Source organism: Acinonyx jubatus, chromosome A3, assembly GCF_027475565.1.
Source record: "Acinonyx jubatus isolate Ajub_Pintada_27869175 chromosome A3, VMU_Ajub_asm_v1.0, whole genome shotgun sequence".
Classification (NCBI taxonomy): domain Eukaryota; kingdom Metazoa; phylum Chordata; class Mammalia; order Carnivora; family Felidae; genus Acinonyx; species Acinonyx jubatus.
This window is the reverse complement of record NC_069388.1, coordinates 58,206,329-58,224,618: the sequence shown is the minus strand read 5'-3', so window position 1 is coordinate 58,224,618 and position 18,290 is coordinate 58,206,329. Positions and strand designations below refer to the sequence as shown.

General features: G+C 42.1%; 1 protein-coding gene across 6 annotated transcripts in view; it reads left to right on the top strand.

Annotated features, from left to right (window-relative positions):
• The window catches only part of NMS (neuromedin S), a 52,444-nt gene extending 45,690 nt beyond the window's left edge, over window positions 1–6,754 (top strand). For 4 of the 6 annotated variants that reach the window (XR_003423828.2, XR_008289263.1, XR_008289261.1 and 1 more), the window contains one exon: window positions 6–167. The gene's annotated coding sequence lies outside the window, so the exon portion shown is untranslated. Of the gene's footprint in view, window positions 1–5 lie in introns of all 6 variants that reach the window. The other 2 variants (XM_053200455.1, XM_053200454.1) reach the window with 1 other exon arrangement.
• The last annotated feature ends 11,536 nt before the right edge of the window (window positions 6,755–18,290 follow it).

Here is an 18,290-nt window from a genome sequence, read left to right as displayed (position 1 = left end):
TGCAGAATTCAGTGGCAAAGACAAACTGGATCAGATAAGGAAATCGAGCAATTATTTTGAACAAATGTCAAATTTCTTTCTGTGAACAATACTTAAAGATAATTCTCTTGCTCTGTATTCTCCAGAATATTCAGTTGTGTAAAAAATAAAGTAGCATAGGCATAACATTTTCATTTCTTGTTGGGAAGTCTTGGGGGAGGGATAAGATGTATTTTTAAACTAACAGGATATATATTTTTTAAATGTGTTGGTTTTGATATTGTTTTCATGTGCGTCAGCTATCTTGTTATTACTGAGAATTGAGAGGACTGTCTGGCTTCATATTCTGACCCTTCCCCCTTTTAGCTGGAGGACTATGGGCTGGTCACTTCTCTATGCCTCATTCTCCTCCATGGTAAAGTGTAGTTGGTAATGATAGTACCTTCACATAATTTTTGTGATGACTGGGGAGACCACCTGTTTTAGTAAGGGGCTTAGCATAGTGGTACATAGCGCTCAGTAAGCATTGGCTCTAATTACACTTCAAAGATGAAATCAAAGATGATTTTCATGACACAAATGGTACCAGAGCAACCTGTCCTTATGAGAGCTGCTTCTCTGTGGCTGACCAGGGCCTTGAGGTTATAGCACTAAGTTAATGTCTAACAATTCCATGAGTCTTAGGCCCCTTACCTTCTTAGGCACCTCCTCTGTAAACAGGATGTGACTTCCAGGCCTCCCAAGATCATTTGAAGGAGTAGATGACGCAGAAGATCTTCTCTTACTCTTTAAATAATAGTAACACATACTTTCTCACTCTTTTTTCTCCAATCACATTTACATTAGTTCTTTTTTTAATTGTTTATGTATTTTGAAAGAGAGAAAGAGTGCACATGGAGCCCAATGCAGGGCTCAAGCTCACAAACCATGAGATCATGACCTGACCCGAAATCGAGAGTCAAATACTTAACTGATAGCCACCCAGGGGCCCCATATTAGTTCTTTTCACTGCAATCTATATATCTCCCATATTGTTTTGTCTCTCTGATATTCATTATGGATATTATCTTTTAGTCTGTCTTCCAGTTCACTAAATCTCTTTTCAGCTGTGTCTCTTATGTTATTAAAGCCACCTGCTGAGGGGTGCCAGGGTGGCTCAGTCAGCTAAGCTTCTGACTCTTGATTTTAGCTCAGGTCAAGATCTCATGGTTAGTGAGTTTGAGCCCCACATTGGGCTCCACACTATGACTGTGTGGAGCCTGCTTGGGGTTCCCTCCCCCCCCTCTTTCTCTGCCCCTCCCATGCATTCTATCTCAAAAAAAAAAAAAAAAACCTTAAAAAACTTTTAAAAAGCCACCTGTTGAGTTCTTAATTAGGATTATTATATTTTTCAGTACCAGAATTTCCATTTGCTAATTTCATATTTTCTAGCTCTCTGGTGAGATTCTCAATCTTGTCATTTTTCTCCTTTAACCTATTAAGAATAGATATTTTTAGAGTGTTTCTGATAAGTAAATAATCTAGCTTCCCTTTATGTATGTTTCACGATTGCTATTTATCTTGGTTTTTTATTACGTACCCTTATTCTTACAGTATAGTTCTTTGGGGGCCTTAATGAAATAGTTGAGAGTTTTTCATGGGTTCCTCCATTGCACACCCTACACTCCAGTTCTTGCCCCCTGGTCCTAGAGGGTGACAAAGATTGCTGCCCAGTTTTTCAGTCTCACAGCTGCCTTCCTGAGACCTTCAGATATTCCTATAAGAAATATACTAGCCCCAAAGGTTTATTTTACCTTTCTGGGTTTACATCTTAATCATATTATGGCCTTATAAGTCTTAACTGCCAAGTTATCCTTCTTGATACCAATTTACCACAGGAAATTCTTGCAAATCCATGAGAACACAGGTACAAGAGTGTTCACATAGTTTCTTAGAGCAAAAGAGTTGGAAAGAACCAAGATGTCCATGAGAAAAGAAGAAATAAATATAATATTCATATAAATGAACATTTGCATGATGTTAGAAGAGTCTTAAAATCATGATGTTGAGTGAAACAAGCAAGATGATTTTTATGGAAAGATATAAGTTGAATACTATTGTGAGAACAAATACCAGATTTAGGAGAGCAGTGATTCCTGAGGTAGGAAGATTGACACAAACCAGGGAGCCACAGCAGGGCTTCAACTATATTGGTAATTTTTACAGTGGGTGTTAATTGTGTAAAAAAATAATAATTTACAAATGAATTTATGTGGAAGCACAGAGATTGTGTCCAGGAAGATCAAAGAGAGAGGTGGTTCTTGAATTGATTCTTTTTTTTTAATGTTTATTTATTTTTGAGAGACAGCATGTGAGCAGGGGAGGGGCAGAGAGAGAGGGAGACACAGAATCTGAAGCAGGCTCCAGGTTCTGAGCTGTCAGCACAGAGCCCGATGCAGAGCTTGAACCCATGAACCTTGAAATCATGACCTGAGCTGAAGTCAGATGCTTAACAGACTCAACTACCCAGGCACCCCTTGAATTGATTCTTGAAGTATCTGTAAGATTTCTATAGATGGCAATGGAAAAGAGCATCCCTGACAGAATAACAAAGGCAGGAAAGTGGGAAGATTCAGGGCATGTTCAAAAGACTGACTACAAGTAGCCTAGTCTGACCAGAGGACAGGGTGCGTTGCAGGGTGGTTTCCTCCTGCTTTCCCACCTCAGCCCCTGCACACATACACAACCTTCCTGCTGGGCTAGATAACACTTGTTGAAACTGGGGTGAGGCTAGATTCAAGTAACTTGGAGATGAAGCTATGTAGCCCATGTTGAGGTGCTATGACCAGCCATAATTGAGATATATGGACAGTGTGCATGACTTGGCAGCCAGACTACCAGGGGTTCAAATTCCACCTCTGCCTCTCACTATTTGTGAGAGCCTAGAAGAAGGAGAGGCAGATTTGGTGAACAGCTGGTTAGTTTCTACTGTAGTAAAAGTATTATCTCTAGGCCATGAGAAAACTGACACTCATAGGTATTAAATTCTTGTCCAAGATCTTTCAGTAAATGGCAGAGTCAGAATTCAAACCCAGGTGTAACTGGCTCTAATATCTATAGCTCATGACTCACCATTGCCAGCTGTCTCTCAGGGACACAGAATTAGCCCTTGGCTGTGTGCAGGAGTGGGATGGAATGAGGGTGGAGGGTTGAGTTCTACAGGAAGTTACGAAGCTATAATGCCTGTCACCTTAGTCCTGGACTTGCTAGGTAGAGATGATGTACCTAGTACAAGAACAGAGTGAAGCAAGAATTCGCTGCAGCCGAGTAATGCCAGGACCACTTCTTATTTAGGGGTCAAGAGAGGGTTCTGGGTAAATTGGGGGAGGTTGAGTAGGGACCTCCCCCACCTCTGCTTGGGCTCTCAAATTCTTTTCCAATTCAACATGTTTAGACACTTTGGCTTTCTTAGTATTTATAAAGATATTTTTCCTATATATCTCAATCTCTGAAAGAAATAGATGTGCTTGGCCCAAACAAACCCCTTCAGAGGGTTGGAAAAGTTCCACCTCTGGACAATTTTATTTTTTGTTCAATTGTCTGATCTCTTTGCTGACTCCTAGCATTTCAGTTTAACATTAAAACCATCAATTTGCCTCAAGAGATTAAGTCACGATCAATAGAAACCCTGAAGGAGAAGATAATAGGACTTACATTATTTATACTCTCAGTCTTTGTCTTCCAGACATTGGTGAAATGGAACTTAGGAAATTGCTGTAATAAAGCAGGACAAGAGGCTTTCACCGCATAGCAGCTGTAGGGACACTGGAGCACCGGGAAGTGGGCAGTAGACTATGTGGCTGCACACTCAGAAAGAGAGGTGGCCAAGGGAAGAGTTACCATTTGTCACCATTTCCCAGGGAAAACTCATCCTGACCTCAAACAGTGGAAGAAGCGTGAGGAACATTTGCAGGAGAGTTATTTTATGCTTGATTGGCACTTGAGTGATGGACAGCACTGTAAAACGTACCTTTTTATCAGGGGATAGGGTCTACTCCCACTGAACTAGAAAACAAAGAAACCTCTGGGTGATGAGACTTGTTTTACTTAGAGTGAGAGACCCAACAATATTGTGATTTGAAGAACAAGTAAGTTTTTCTCTCTAGCTTACAGTTCCAATGTGGATGACCCAGATCAATGGAGCAGCTCTGTTCCTTGAGCCGTTCAGAGATACAGGACCCTGAAAATCGCTGCCCCACTATACCCTGCACTGTCAATGCTGAGTTTCCACCAGTCTATGCTCTAGCTTGATGAGATGCACACACAGTGTGTTAAGGCCTGGGCCTGGAAATGGCAAACATTGCTTCCCTCCCTTGGAGAGAAATCAGCAACAAGGCCACACTCAGGGCATGTAGTCTGTACCTGGGGTGGCCATGTACCACTAAACCCTGCTGCCTTAGATTTAGAAGAAGAGAAGGGTGCCTAGTGGGCAACACAGGATTCAATGTCAAGGAAGGGGAAGGGATTCTTTTTTTTATTATTATTAATATAATTTATTGTCAGATTGACTTACATACAACACTCAGTGCTCATTCCAATGACTGCCCTCCTCAATGCCCATCACCCATTTTCCCCTCTCCCTCACCCCCCATCCACCCTCAGTTTGTTCTCTGTATTTAAGAGTCTCTTGTGGTTTGCTTCCCTCCCTTTCTGTTGGTAACTATTTTCCCCCCTTCCCTTCCCCTATGGGCTTATGTTAAGTTTCTCAAGATCCACATATGAGTGAAAACATATGATATCTGTCCTCCTCTGACTGACTTATTTCACTTAGCATAACACTCTCCACTTCCATCTGTGTTGGTACAGAAGGCCATATTTCATTCTTTCCCACTGCCAAGTAGTATTCCATCGTATATATAAACCACGTCTTCTTTATCCATTCATCAGTTGATGGACATTTAGGCTCTTTCCATAATTTGGCTATTGTTGAAAGTGCTGCTATAAACATTGGGGTACAAGTGCCCCCATGCATCAGCACTCCTGTATCCCTTGGGTAAATTCCTAGCAGTGCTATTGCTGGGTCATAGGGTAGATCTATTTTTAATTTTTTGAGGAACCTCCACACGTTTCCAGAGCGACTGCACCAGTTTGCATTCCTACCAGCAGTGCAAGAGGGTTCCCATTTCTCCACATCCTTGCCATCATCTGTAGTTTCCTGATTTGTTCATTTTAGCCACTCTGACTGGGGTGGGATGGTATCTAAGCATGGCTTTGATTTGTATTTCCCTGATGATGAGTAACATTAAGCATCTTTTCATGTGTCTGTTGGCCATCTGGATGTCTTCTTTGGAAAAGTGTCTATTCATGTCTTCTGCCATTTCTTCACTGAATTATTTGTTTTTTGGGTGTGGGGTTTGGAAAATTCTTTATAGATTTTGGATACTAGCCCTTTATCCAATATGTCATTTGCAAATATCTTTTCCCATTCTGTCCGTTACCTTTTAGTTTTGTTGATTGTTTCCTTTGCAGTGCAGAAGCTTTTTATCTTGATGAGGTCCCAATAGTTCATTTTGGCTTTTAATTTTCTTGCCTTTGGAGATGTGTCAAGTAAGAAATTGCTGCAGCTGAGGTCAGAGAGGTTTTTTCCTGCTTTCTCGTCTAGGGTTTTGATGGTTTCCTGTCTCACATTTAGGTCTTTCATCCATTTTGAGTTTATTTTTGTGAATGGTGTAAGAAAATGATCTAGTTTCATTCTTCTGCATGTTGCTGTCCAGTTCTCCCAGCATCATTTGTTAAAGAGACTTTTTTCCATTGGATACTCTTTCCTGCTTTGTCAAAGATTAGTTGGCCCTACATTTGTGGGTCCAATTCTGGGTTCTCTATTCTATTCCATTGGTCGATGTGTCTGTTTTTGTGCCAATACCAGACTATCTTGATGATTACAGCTTTGTAGTAGAGGCTAAAGTCTGGGATTGTGATGCCTCCCACTTTGGTTTTCTTTTCCAAGATTGCTTTGGCTATTCGGGGTCTTTTGTGGTTCCATAAAAATTTTAGGATTGTTTGTTCTAGCTTAGGAAGAATGCCAGTGCAATTTTGATTGGGATTACATTGAATGTGTAGATTGCTTTGGGTAGTATTGACATTTTAACAATATTTATTCTTCCAATCCGTGAGCAAGGAATGTTTTTCCATTTCTTTGTGTCTTTTTCAATTTCCTTCATAAGCTTTCTATAGTTTTCAGCATACAGATCTTTTTATATCTTTGGTTAGGTTTATTCCTAGGTATTTTATGGTTCTTGTTGTAATTGTAAATGGGATCCGTTTCTTTATTCCTCTTTCTGTTGCTTCATTATTGGTGTATAAAAATGCAACTGATTTCTGTACATTGATTTTGTACCCTGTGACTTTGCTGAATTCATGTATCAGTTCTAGGAATCTTTTGGTGGAATCTTTTGGATTTTCTATGTAGAGTATCATGTCATCTGCGAGAAGTTAAAGTTTGACTTCTTCTTTGCCTATTTTGATGCCTTTTATTTCATTTTGTTGTCTGATTGCTGATGCTAGGACTTCCAGTATGTTAAACCACAGTGGTGAGGGGCACCTAGGTGGCTCAGTTGGTTAAGCATTCGACTTGGGCTCAGGTCGGGTTCTCACGGTTTGTGGGTTTGAGCCCTACATCGGTCTGTGTCCTGACAGCTCAGAGCCTGGAGCCTGCTTCAGATCCTGTGTCTCCCTCTCTCTCTCTGCCCCTCCCCCGCTCATGCTCTGCTGCTGCTCTCTCTCTCTCTCTCAAAAATAAACATTAAAAATTAAAAAAAAAAGTGGTGAGAGTGGACATCCCTGTCATGTTCCTGATCTCAGGGGGAAATCTCTCAGTTTTTCCTCATTGAGGATGATATTAGCTGTGGGCTTTTCATATATGGCTTTTATGATGTTTAAGTATGTTTCCTTCTATCCCGACTTTCTTGAGGGTTTTTATTAAGAAAGGATGTTGTATTTTGTCAAATGCTTTTTCTGTATCTATTGACAGGATCGTATGGTTCTTATCCTTTCTTTTATTAATGTGATGTATCACGTTGATTGATTTGCGAATACTGAACCAGCCCTGCAGCTCAGGAATGAATCCCACTTGATCATGGTGAATAATTCTTTTTATATGCTGTTGAATTCGATTTGCTAGTATCTTGTTGAGAATTTTTTCATCCATGTTCATCAGGGATATTGGCCTGTAGTTCTCCTTTTTTGTGGGGTGTCTGTCTGGTTTGGGAATCAAAGTAATCCTGGCTTCATAGAATGAGTCTGGAAGTTTTCAGGGAAGGGATTCTTTTAGCAAAGTACTAATGCTATGAAATGTGAGGGGGAAGAGGATATCAACAGTGCAAGAGCCTGTCAGGGGCTAGTAGATGCTCTACCAGTGGGACCCAATGTGTCCCCTTGTCCTCCTCATCTGAGTGGACTTTGATGAACTTAATGGCTGTCTACTGAAATTGAAGGCTGAGAGGAGGTAGGATTCTGTGGACCAGACTACCCAGAAGAGGAAAGAGAGAGGGAGGGGTTGGTGACCCAGTGGCTACAAGAAGGGCTGGCTAGGAGGAGCTGCCCCAGAAGTGAAGTGAAGGCTGTGTCTTTTGAAGAGTTACTGGGTGAGAGAAGGTAAATTGAATAGTAAGGAGACTCTGTTCCTGAACATTCCTGTGAATATTCTCTCAAAGGATGAGAAGGCATGACTGGAACCTGAAGTAAAAACACTGTATGAAATCCTTCTGGATCATGAGTGACTTGTTTAGGAATGGACTGTTCCACTGTCTTCTACTGTGGCAGGGGTGTGAGGAGCATAGTGCTTCTCTGGTCTAACTTAGTGAGAAGGTTCTCCACAGGGACTCTATTGGCCCACACATGGAAGATTTTCCTTGACATTCTCCTCTAGGGAGCTGTGCTTCACCCCTGAACCACTCCTTACTCATAATTTCTGATTTAATATGTCTTCCTGCCCAGATATTAAAACACCAAAAGGGCACGAGGGCCTGAGGGCATGGACCCCAGCTGTCTAGGTATATGCTATATATACAGTTTCTAACACATGCTCAGCACATAGTAGGTGCTCAATTAATAACTGAATTGAATTTCTTCCAGGCCCTATGGCTTGCTGCCAAACAGGGGAAAGGCTTGTGACAATGCAAATGGAGGGACTGCAATCTAATGCAGTTGGGATCCCTCCCAGGGATTCAAAGCCACCTCTGGCATCTGCTTGCATCAACCTTAGGACCTTAGACAGGGTGCTTGAGCACCCACCCAGGCCAGTCCCTGATAGCTGCTCATGACTGCTCAGCCCAGTGCCTCAGGATTCCTCAAAGCAGCCCAACCCAATGGACCCATTTACTCCCCATACCCATGGTCACAGCATATGCTGCTGGCTGCTACAGCCCCCACAAAAGAAGAGATAAGCATCACTCTGCCCCAGAATTATCTCCCAGCCATCCTCCCATTGCCTCCCTGTCCTCCAGGGCCACTCCTCTATCTGGGCTCTCTCAACCTTTGCACCAGGATGAAAAGCCTTCTTTATCCACAATCTCTTCCTGAAATCTGTACCTCCATTTCCTTTCTCTTTCTGGGAAGGGGGTGGGGTGGGAGAAGATGCTCAGTGTCCAGTACCAGGTATTCCAGAATGCCTTCAGGGGAGGGGTCCTCCTCACCACCTTAAGAATTCCAGACCAATTGTACTCTACCCTTCCCTAAAGCTCTGCACTTCTGGGCAGCTCATTTCTTCCAGCTAAGCCATCCTATCCCTGCTTCAGTTCTGTCATCTACAGACATCCTGACTGTACTTTTCTCTTCCCTTGAGGGATATAGTAATTTGTTCATGATCTCCATCTGTATCTCATGTCCTGTGTCATCTGGATTGGCCTCACAGGCCCTGTGGACATCAGGACTTGGATTTCTTGACCTCATCCACAGAACTTTTCATCTGTTCACTTCAGCTGCCCTCTAGTTCTCTCCCCAACCTTAGTTTAGCAAGCTTCCTAAGAGCAGAGGCTCTGTTTAATTCCTTTTAAGATCTGAGACCTAGGACAGTATTCAGCTTACAGAAGGTTCTCAAAAAATGTTTGCATGAATGGAAGAATGAACATGTCGAAGATAAGTGCCTAGCCCATATTTGAGATACAGAAGTAATATACTAGATTTATAATTCAGAGACACTGCATTAATCAAGTCACAAAGCTCTTAGCTTTGGTTTGTTGTAATTATCAGTGCAAGTTCCTTAGGTGGAGAATGCTCGTATTATTAATAACTTTAGTGATTTGATTAAATGAAAGATTGCCATACTTGATTCATGACTGATAATTTCAGATCTTTGTGTAGGGCTATTATAAGAAAATACCTAATGATATGGGGAGGCAGAAATAGGGTCTGATCTGAAATGTGATAAGTCATCATTGAAAATTTCAGTCCTCTGGCTTCCTTTCTGGGATGTAAAACTGGTAATGAAGTCAAATAAAAACAAACAACAAACAAAAATCACTACTACCCCTTCACCCAAATACAGGGCCAAGGGACCATTTTCCTCCTATTAAAGCTTCATCAGACAAGGACCTCCAGGGACAAGACTGTAGTCCAACAAAATCAGATTTATTGATGTGAGCTTAGTGACATCAAAGCAGCTGTGAAGTGCTGCTCAGTAGGAGGGAGGAAGTTTGTAAAGTCAAGGCTCCAGCAGAATGATCTGAGGAGAGTCTAAAGGAAGTGGGGACCGAAGCACCTGGGTGGCTCAGTCAGTTAAGCGTCTGACTTGACTTCAGCTCAGGTCACGATCCCGCAGTTTGCAGGCTTGAGCCCCCCCCTTCTGGCTCTGTGCTGACAGCTCAGAGCCTGGAGCCTGCTTTCTGTATCTCTCTCTGTCTGCCCCTCCCCCATTCTCTTTCTTTCTCTCTCCCTCTCTCTGAAAATGAGTTAACTTCAAAGAAAAAAATAAACAGGGGCACCTGGGTGGCTCAATCCATTGAGCATCTGACTTTGGCTCAGGGCGTGATCTCGTGGTTTGTGAGTTCGAGCCCCACCAGGCTCTGTGCTGACAACTCAGAGCCCACAGCCTGTTTCAGATTCTGTGTCTCTCTCTCTGCCCGTCCCCTGCTTGCATTCTGTCTCTGTCTCTCTCAAAAATAAATATTAAAAAAATTTTTTAATAAATAAATAGGGAAAAAATGAAGTGGGGGTCATGTCTGGGCTGGTTGAAGTTTCTGAGGCAGAATGAGGAGAAACTACAATGAATCAGGGGTTGCATACCATTGAGAGCAGGGATGATTCTGCCTGTGGATATTCGTAGTAAAAGATGGGTGTAGTAAAGCAGATCTAGGGGAATCACTGGTAAGAAAGCAGTGGCCATTCAAAGCAGGGGTTGTTCTGGCATTTTATAACCACAAGCCAGACTTTGGAAGAAATGTGATTTTCTGTGACTTTGCTCTTGGCTTTACCTGGGTCTGTTCTGCCAGCCCGGGGAACAGCAGGGCTGCTTTTATTCCCTTTCAATCTGAGCTTACTTTCATTCTTTCAGGCCTGGATAAGTTTTAACTCTTTCAAATAACTTTTGCCCATTTAAACACTCTCTTTTAAATCATGCTAATGTCATATGTCTACATTTCCTCTGCTACGGTAATGTGACCACCCACCACACATGGGATCAGAGGCCCCGCCAAGTTCAATGGGGCCATATGCAGGGCAACTGCAGGATGCCTCATTAAAACAATTGGAGTCAAATAAAACTCAGAAGTGACTTCTTCCTGGCAAAAGTGGAGCCAACCTCTGCTTGCTGTAGCATGACCAACTTCTTGTGACTGGTATCAGAGAACCTTTATCTCTAATGAGGCCCAAAGCATTCACTAAGAGAAAGTGCTTATTAGTTCCTTATCTCTCACTTCTTAAAAATAGAGAAAAAAAAGGAAAACCACTTAGAGTTTGGACACATGAGGAGCCAAGCTATCGTGGCTAATGAAAAATAATTCCTATACTCTAGTGGTCCTCAGACTTTAATGTGCTGCAGAAACACCTGTAGGTCTTGCTGAACACCAGACTGTGGAGATTCTGCTTCAGTAGGCTCCAAGAATTCACATCGTTAACAAGTTCCCAGGAGATACTGATGGTGCTGGTGCAGGGACCACATTTGAGAGCCACTTCTGTAACTCTTAGTACTGCCACCTTCTACACGTTTGCACTTTCTGTTCTTCCTGCTTGAAATGCCTTCCCTGCTCTCCATCTAACTGATGGCTTGTCTTAATTTGGTATGCCTCCTTTATGGCCATTGTATTAGCTAGTTACTGCTGCATGACGAAGGACCCCAGGGAGGACCCCCCAGAATGGTGGTTTGAGGTGTTCAGGGCAACCATTCCCCAACAAAGACCCTTATTAAACTGGTCAAAATTAATAAAGTCAATTGTTCAAAATCTCTGGAGATTGATTGAGGAGTTTACAACAAATTGAGAAACCTTAATCCTGCAAAATGTGTGGACACGTAACAAGAAGAGTAGAAATCCATGATATTCAAGCCAGGGATTGTAGCCATCTTCCCACAGCTCTGCCTTCTGGAAGGACTGTTTCAGTGAACTTGGCAACCAAGTGGCAGTTCACATCTCTCCCAGATCTCTGGGGGTGGAACAGGTATTCCTGCTGGTTTTGTCAGACAGCGAACATGAGCAGATTCCATTTTCCATATCTCTATGCTGTAGAAGACCTATAACAAGTAAGTGGGAGCAGTTAGGTGGCATTCGTTTCCTTACTCAAAACTTCTACTACACAGAGAAGATCCTTCATTAGGAAGCCACTGAAGAATAGAACCCGCCTCTCTAATACAGCTCTGTGTCGCAGAAGAGATGCTGTGGTGGGCTCAGCAGATGAATGGCAGTTCCCTTCTTCCCCAGGGATGAAGACCTATTCTGGCAACCAGGAAATTTCAGATCTCATCCTCTTTGGGTCTGTGTTGCAGAAGATCCATACTGGGGACAAACTTGGGAGTGGCAGCAGCCTGGCATGGGACCACCTTCCAGCACCCACTCCCCACTATCAGTACGCACAGCTCCTACGCCGTAAGGAGGACCCAGGTGGAGCAATCAGTCAAGAGTGAGCTCCTTAGTAGCAGAACCTGAAACACCTTTTTAAAGTCCCCATAGAATATTCACCAATATTGACCATATCCTGAATCATAAAACAAATCTTAACAAATTTTAAAAGTGTGAAACCATATAGAGTATATTCTGTCCATAGTGGAATCAAACTAAAAATAAATAATAAAACGACACTTAAAAATCTTCAAACATTTGAAAAATTAGCAGCACGTGGTTACAAAATTCAAACTTGTCTGTGCACCTGATGCATAGTAAGCCAATGTCTGAAATATTGGTTTTGAAGCAAAGAAAGCTTTATTGTCAGAAGAGCAGTCCAATGAGAAGGCAGAGAATCATTCCCAAAAGCAGCCTTGCTCTGTTGAGCCTACAGATAGCTTATCCACATAAGAGGAAGGTAAGGGGTTTCTTGAAACCAGGGATGGGGAGGCTTGAAACAGTCTGGAGGTAAGCATTCTTTTGAAAAATGGGACACTAGGACCTGGTGCAATCAGATATGTCAAGACAAATTTTACCATCCTGTCCCCATTAGGTTTCTACAATCACTGGGTAAGTAAGGAATAGGGGTAATGATTGGTCAAGTATGATGTCAAGAGGTGCAAAGAGCATAATTAAGTAGGGAGCTAAACAGAACATGGAGCTAAGTTAACAATCAAACTAATAAAACCATAGTTCTGTTCATGCTTTCAAAACAGGTCCGTGAACCAAGCATCCAGCCTCAACACTTCTTAATCATCAATGTGTGGGGCTTGGATAGTGGAGCATGCAACTCTCAATCTCAGGGTTGTGAGCTCAGGCCCCCTGTTGGGCATGGAGCCTACCTAAAAAAAAAGAATTATCATGGGTCAAAGAGGAAGTCTCAAAAGAGATTTAAAAAAAGTAAATAGAACTGAATGACAATGAAAACATATCAAAATTTCTGAGATGCAATTAAGCAAAGCTAAAAGGAAAATTTATAGCACTGAACATTCAGATTAGAAGAGAGAAAAGGCCTCAAATCAATAATTTAAGTTTCTACTTCAAGAAAACAGAAAAATAGCAAAAGAAGAGAAAAATAAGCCCAAATCAAGCAGAAAGAAAATTATAAAGATAAGAATAGGTATCATGGAATTGAAAACAGAAAAACAGAGAAAATTAATGAGACAAAAAGCGGGTTCTTTAAAACAAATCATTGTCATTGATGCACTTTTAGAATTAGTGAAAAAAAATTCTAGCCTGGGAACTGAGATTTTTAAAAACATCCCAGGGGAGTCAATGTGCACCCAGGGTTCAAAGCCACAGGTAAAGGATTTCAGGTCAGCTTGTGCTGGTTCCTCGGGCTGATGAGAGAAGAGTTTGGGGTACAGGGAAAATGCTCCACGTATCCAACAGCTCCTCTACATATCCAAGGTGCATCCTTGCTAAAACACCAAGCCTTCTCCATGACCATGATTCCAGTTAAATTCTGAGATATGCTTACAGCTCAGTCCTCTCTGGGTCTCCATTTCCTTGCTGTGAAATGGAGATAATAGTACTTATCTTGAAGGACTAGTGTGAAGATTAAATTATATGATGTGTACAAAGTGTCCAGTCCAGTGCTTGACAGATAACCGTTTTTGGCTATCAAGTAACAGAAAACCCAACACAAGGACATTTATTGTCTCACAAAAGAGTGGTCCTAAAGGTTAATCTCAAGGACACAGGATCTTTGGGCTCTTGCATCCACTGTATTGAGACTTACCTTTTGGGTTTACAAGATGGCCTCAAAAGCAGATGGGACAATGTTGAGCTGAAGAACAGTCTTTCCTCCCCTGTGTTGTCAACACCAAAATACTACCCCAAACCACCCAGCTCTTTGTGTCTCATGGGCCAGAATGGAATCATACCTTATGTCCAAATCAATGCCTCAGAAAGGATAACATTGCCATAAACAGCTTAGAAAAGGGAGAGGTTTAAAAATAAAAACAAATACAAAAAAAAAAAAAGGGTGCCCAGATCCCACTCCCAGAGATTGAGTAAATTGGGGATGAACCTGAGCACAGGTGGATTTTCAAAGCTTCAAGATAACTCCCAACGTGCAGTCATTCCTGAGAATCACTGGCTTTGGCTCTCCTGTGAATAATGTCATCCATTTAACGAGAGAAACTGCCGTGAATAGCCCATACTGGTTGCCACAGTCTCTTTGTGTTAGACCCTCCATTTCCGAAGGAGTGGTGATTGGCTTTGCAATCATAGTCTGCATTTTTTTTTTATTTTTTTTAACGTTTATTTATTTTTGAGACAGAGAGAGACAGAGCATGAACGGGGGAGGGTCAGAGAGAGTGGGAGACACAGAATCTGAAACAGGCTCCAGGCTCTGAGCTGTCAGCACAGAGCCCGACGCGGGGCTCGAACTCACGGACTGCGAGATCATGACCTGAGCCGAAGTCGGACGCTTAACCGACCGAGCCACCCAGGCGCCCCTCATAGTCTGCATTTTAACACGATCCCCAGGTGAGTCTGATGATCAGGTAAGTGTGAGAAGTGCTGGTGTAAAAGACACCTCTGCATGATCTCCCTGTCTCAAACCTGCAGCTCCGTCTCCAACTGTTTCTAGTCTTACCCCCAGCTTTTCCCTGGGTTCATGTAATCATGACTTCCAATATCTTGCTACCTGGGAACATACAGCACCCCATCTCGCTTTGCCAGATAGACTGACTGAGTCTTTAGAGCATCTAGGGTGAGACTCCACCAGGTGATAGACTTCAGGTGAGAATACTTTGTTACGGTCTTGATAAATATGTGACACTTCCTTCAATAGGTCAAGGCCCTTCTGGGGTGCTTTGAGGAGTCAAAATTGAATAATGCATGGACTTTCTTGCCAAGCTTGCAAAGTAGAAGGGCCAAATAACAAAAACATGACAACAATAAGTACATTTACAGAACTTTAAACCTACAAGATGATTTTATTTCTACATGGTCCTTGCAAAAACAGGCTTAAAGAAGTTACCTGGTTGTTCAAGTCCATACATCTCAGTGTGTGCTAAGTTTGGTTCTGAGAACCAGGACTTTTGACCACAAACCAGGATTTCCAGATAAAATACAGGAAACCCAGTTAAATTCTAATTTCGATGAATATTTTTTAGTATAAGTATGTCACATGAAATATTTGAGAGACATTCCAAACATTTATATATTATTTATCTGAAATTCCAATTTAAATGAGTATCCTATATTTTTATCTGGAAACCCTATTTCACAACCCGTTTTTCTCTGGCAGAATGTGATGGGTGCTGGTTATTTTTACTTAACCAAATTCCTTTCCTTCCTTCAATGATCCTAGTACCCAGCATAGCCATTATAGTACATTATAATAGTACTATCTACTGCTGAGGCACTGAGGTAACTGCCGCTAATAGCTTGAAGCTATGAAATGGAAGGTCTGTAGAGTCTTTCAATGTGACATCCCTCCTGTCTGCCCTTGAGGCATCATCATGACAAAGGCCCCCAAGATTGGGGACCACATTGGGCTTCCAGTGATGCTTCAGACCCAGGCCCTCAAAATGGTCAAGGGCATGATGCTTCCTGATGAGGTCTGGGGAGAATTGGGTTAACGTATACAACCTGTTATTTCCCTTATAAGTTCTGAACCAGTTGAGAGAGAGACACAGAACTTAGGAAGATGGAGGTCAAAATAATCATCTTGAACACACACTTAGCATTTACAATTCTGTGTTTGGATGGGGATGTTGAAGGTGTGAATCCAAGGGACTGATTTCTGAAACAACACACTATGGATCTGACATTTTAACTTTAAAACCAAATCCTTCAAAAGTTATTTTGTGCTCCGGCCATCTCTTAGGATTATCATCCTCATTAGTTCGTTAACGGTGGTTTTGCTCTATTTTAGTCTGTAGTCCAAACCCCCTGATCTCTCTTCTTCTTGCCCACTCTGCACACTGTTGTCAGCCCCATCTGCCCTAAGCCTTGTTTCAACAACACCACTCCCCTCCTCAAAAACCTTCAATGGCTCCCTGTTTTCAATTCTTCACATCTCAATTCTTCCTGCCCCTTCAAAGCTCTCTGTCATCTGTCTTAACCCACACCTGAGTCTTGCTCACCTGCCCCTCTGCTCTTCATTCTCACTCACTGAGTTGATCCCCACTTTAAACCTGTTCCACTCACACTTCTCCCTGGGACAGCCTCTTTTCTCGAACTTCCACACCTTCCCTGTCTCTGCAAATTCAGCTCCAGTCCATTGACTTCCTCCTCCTTTAAACCCAAATGGCAAGTTTTTACTCTGAGAAACATATTAGCCTCTTTGTGCCATCATTTATCACTCACTGTTTCTTTTCTCCCCCAGTAAATCTCTAAGAATAGAGACTACATCTTGTGAAATTTCTATATTCCCCATTGCACAAGCCCATTGTGGAGAGTGACTGAGAGATCCCTGATTGCTTGCTTGTTAATTACCTAAAAACTAGTCTCTCCAAACTCAGGATCAGGATTTGATGTGGATTTGATGAACACACCTATACTCTCCCTATTCCTTTGCTTACTGATGTGTAAACATTTGTCTTTATATCCTACAGGTTTTTTTAAAGGTTTTATTTATTTTTGACAGAGAGAGAGGAGAGAGAGGGAGAGAGAGAGAGAGAACATGAGCAGAGGAGGAGCAAAGAGAAAGGGAGACAGAGAATCCCAAGCAGGCTCCACAGTCAGTGCAGAGCCCAACGTGGGGCTTGAATTCATCAACTGTGAGATCATGGCCTGAGCTGAAATCAAGAGTTGGCTGCTTAACCTACTGAGCCAGCCAGGTGCCCCTTAACATCATACAGTTTTAATGAAAGCTACTATCATTTATTTGTGTATTTATTCCTGAGGACACACTGCTATTAAGCAGCAGAAGCTGACCTGAACCCAGATATACTTGCCCCAAAGTCCATGATTTTAACTGCAAGTTGTTATTTGCAGTCATTATTACAGTGTGAAGAAACTAGTCTCGGTGATGCATCATTTCTCAAAGTGTAATTTTTGGGGTCCTACTAGATTTTTATGTGAAATCAAGATTCCATGGCTAAATCAGTTTGGCAAACACTGCATAGAACAAGAGTAATTTTTATTAAAGAGCTTGACACCTTTAACGAACTGAAATACATTATAAGTAGTCAAAAAAGGAACATGATCCACAGGGTTCCAAATGTATTTGATTTGGGATTATTTTTCATACAACCTCTCAAAGGACCAGTGAATTCTGGAATGTGTTTTAGAAGCGTGGCTTGACAGCATACTTATATTGTCAGTTGTTTTTTTTTTTTTTCCCCTTTTCTGGATTCACTTCATTTCCATGTTTTTTCTCTGAAGGGGAGTACCCCGAGCCCCATTAGGCATTTCTGTTATTAAGGTTTATGACAAAGCTAGGATGACAGTTATCTCTGATTTTTAATATCTTTCTGGGTGATGGACATGGTGTTAACTATTGACCTTTTGGGGGAAGTTGCACACTTGGGATCAAGGTCATCGGGCGACATGAATCTCCAGCTACAACTCTCCGTCATCCCTGGTGCCCTGACTCATTTGTCCCCAGAGTGCGATGCGCCTAGACGAGGTGGGGTCCAGGATGTGCCAAGGGACAGAGTGCGTGTTGTAGAGCAGCAGAAGGCAGCAGGTCAGTCTGCCTGTGGCAAGCAGTGAGATGAGGTGAACAAATTGCTGGGGAAGGAAACCAGAAAAGCTTTAAGGGCACGCTCAACATTTAGCTTATTCTAAATCTATTAAGTTATTCTTGTCCCAGTTGAAACTCATTGGATGATTTCATGTTCACTCACTTAGTCTCAGTTTTTCCTAGAAGAACAGCTGGAGCACTGGCCCCTAACTGTTTCCCTGGGTCTCAGTCCCTGAGAAGACACATCTTCAGAGCCTTAGATTGCCCCTGCCTCATGTGACCTGCAGGTCAGGCACTTTCCCATCCAGAAATAAAACTGTGTTGGTTTTTTCTTGATTGACATTTTTGAATGACCTTTGGTGTTTAGCTTTGTAATGGATTTACTCATATATTTAGTCATTTATTCATAATATTTACTGACCACCTATTTCATGCTAAGCTCTATGCTTTGTGTTTAAAGAACAAGCAGAAGCCTAGACTTTGCCACAAATTAGTTCCCATTTCAGTGTGGGAAACAGATACATACTATATTGCAATGGTGCACAGATAAGATGGGCACTCAAACAGAAGGAAGCACCATCTCAACATGGGTGGAGGCT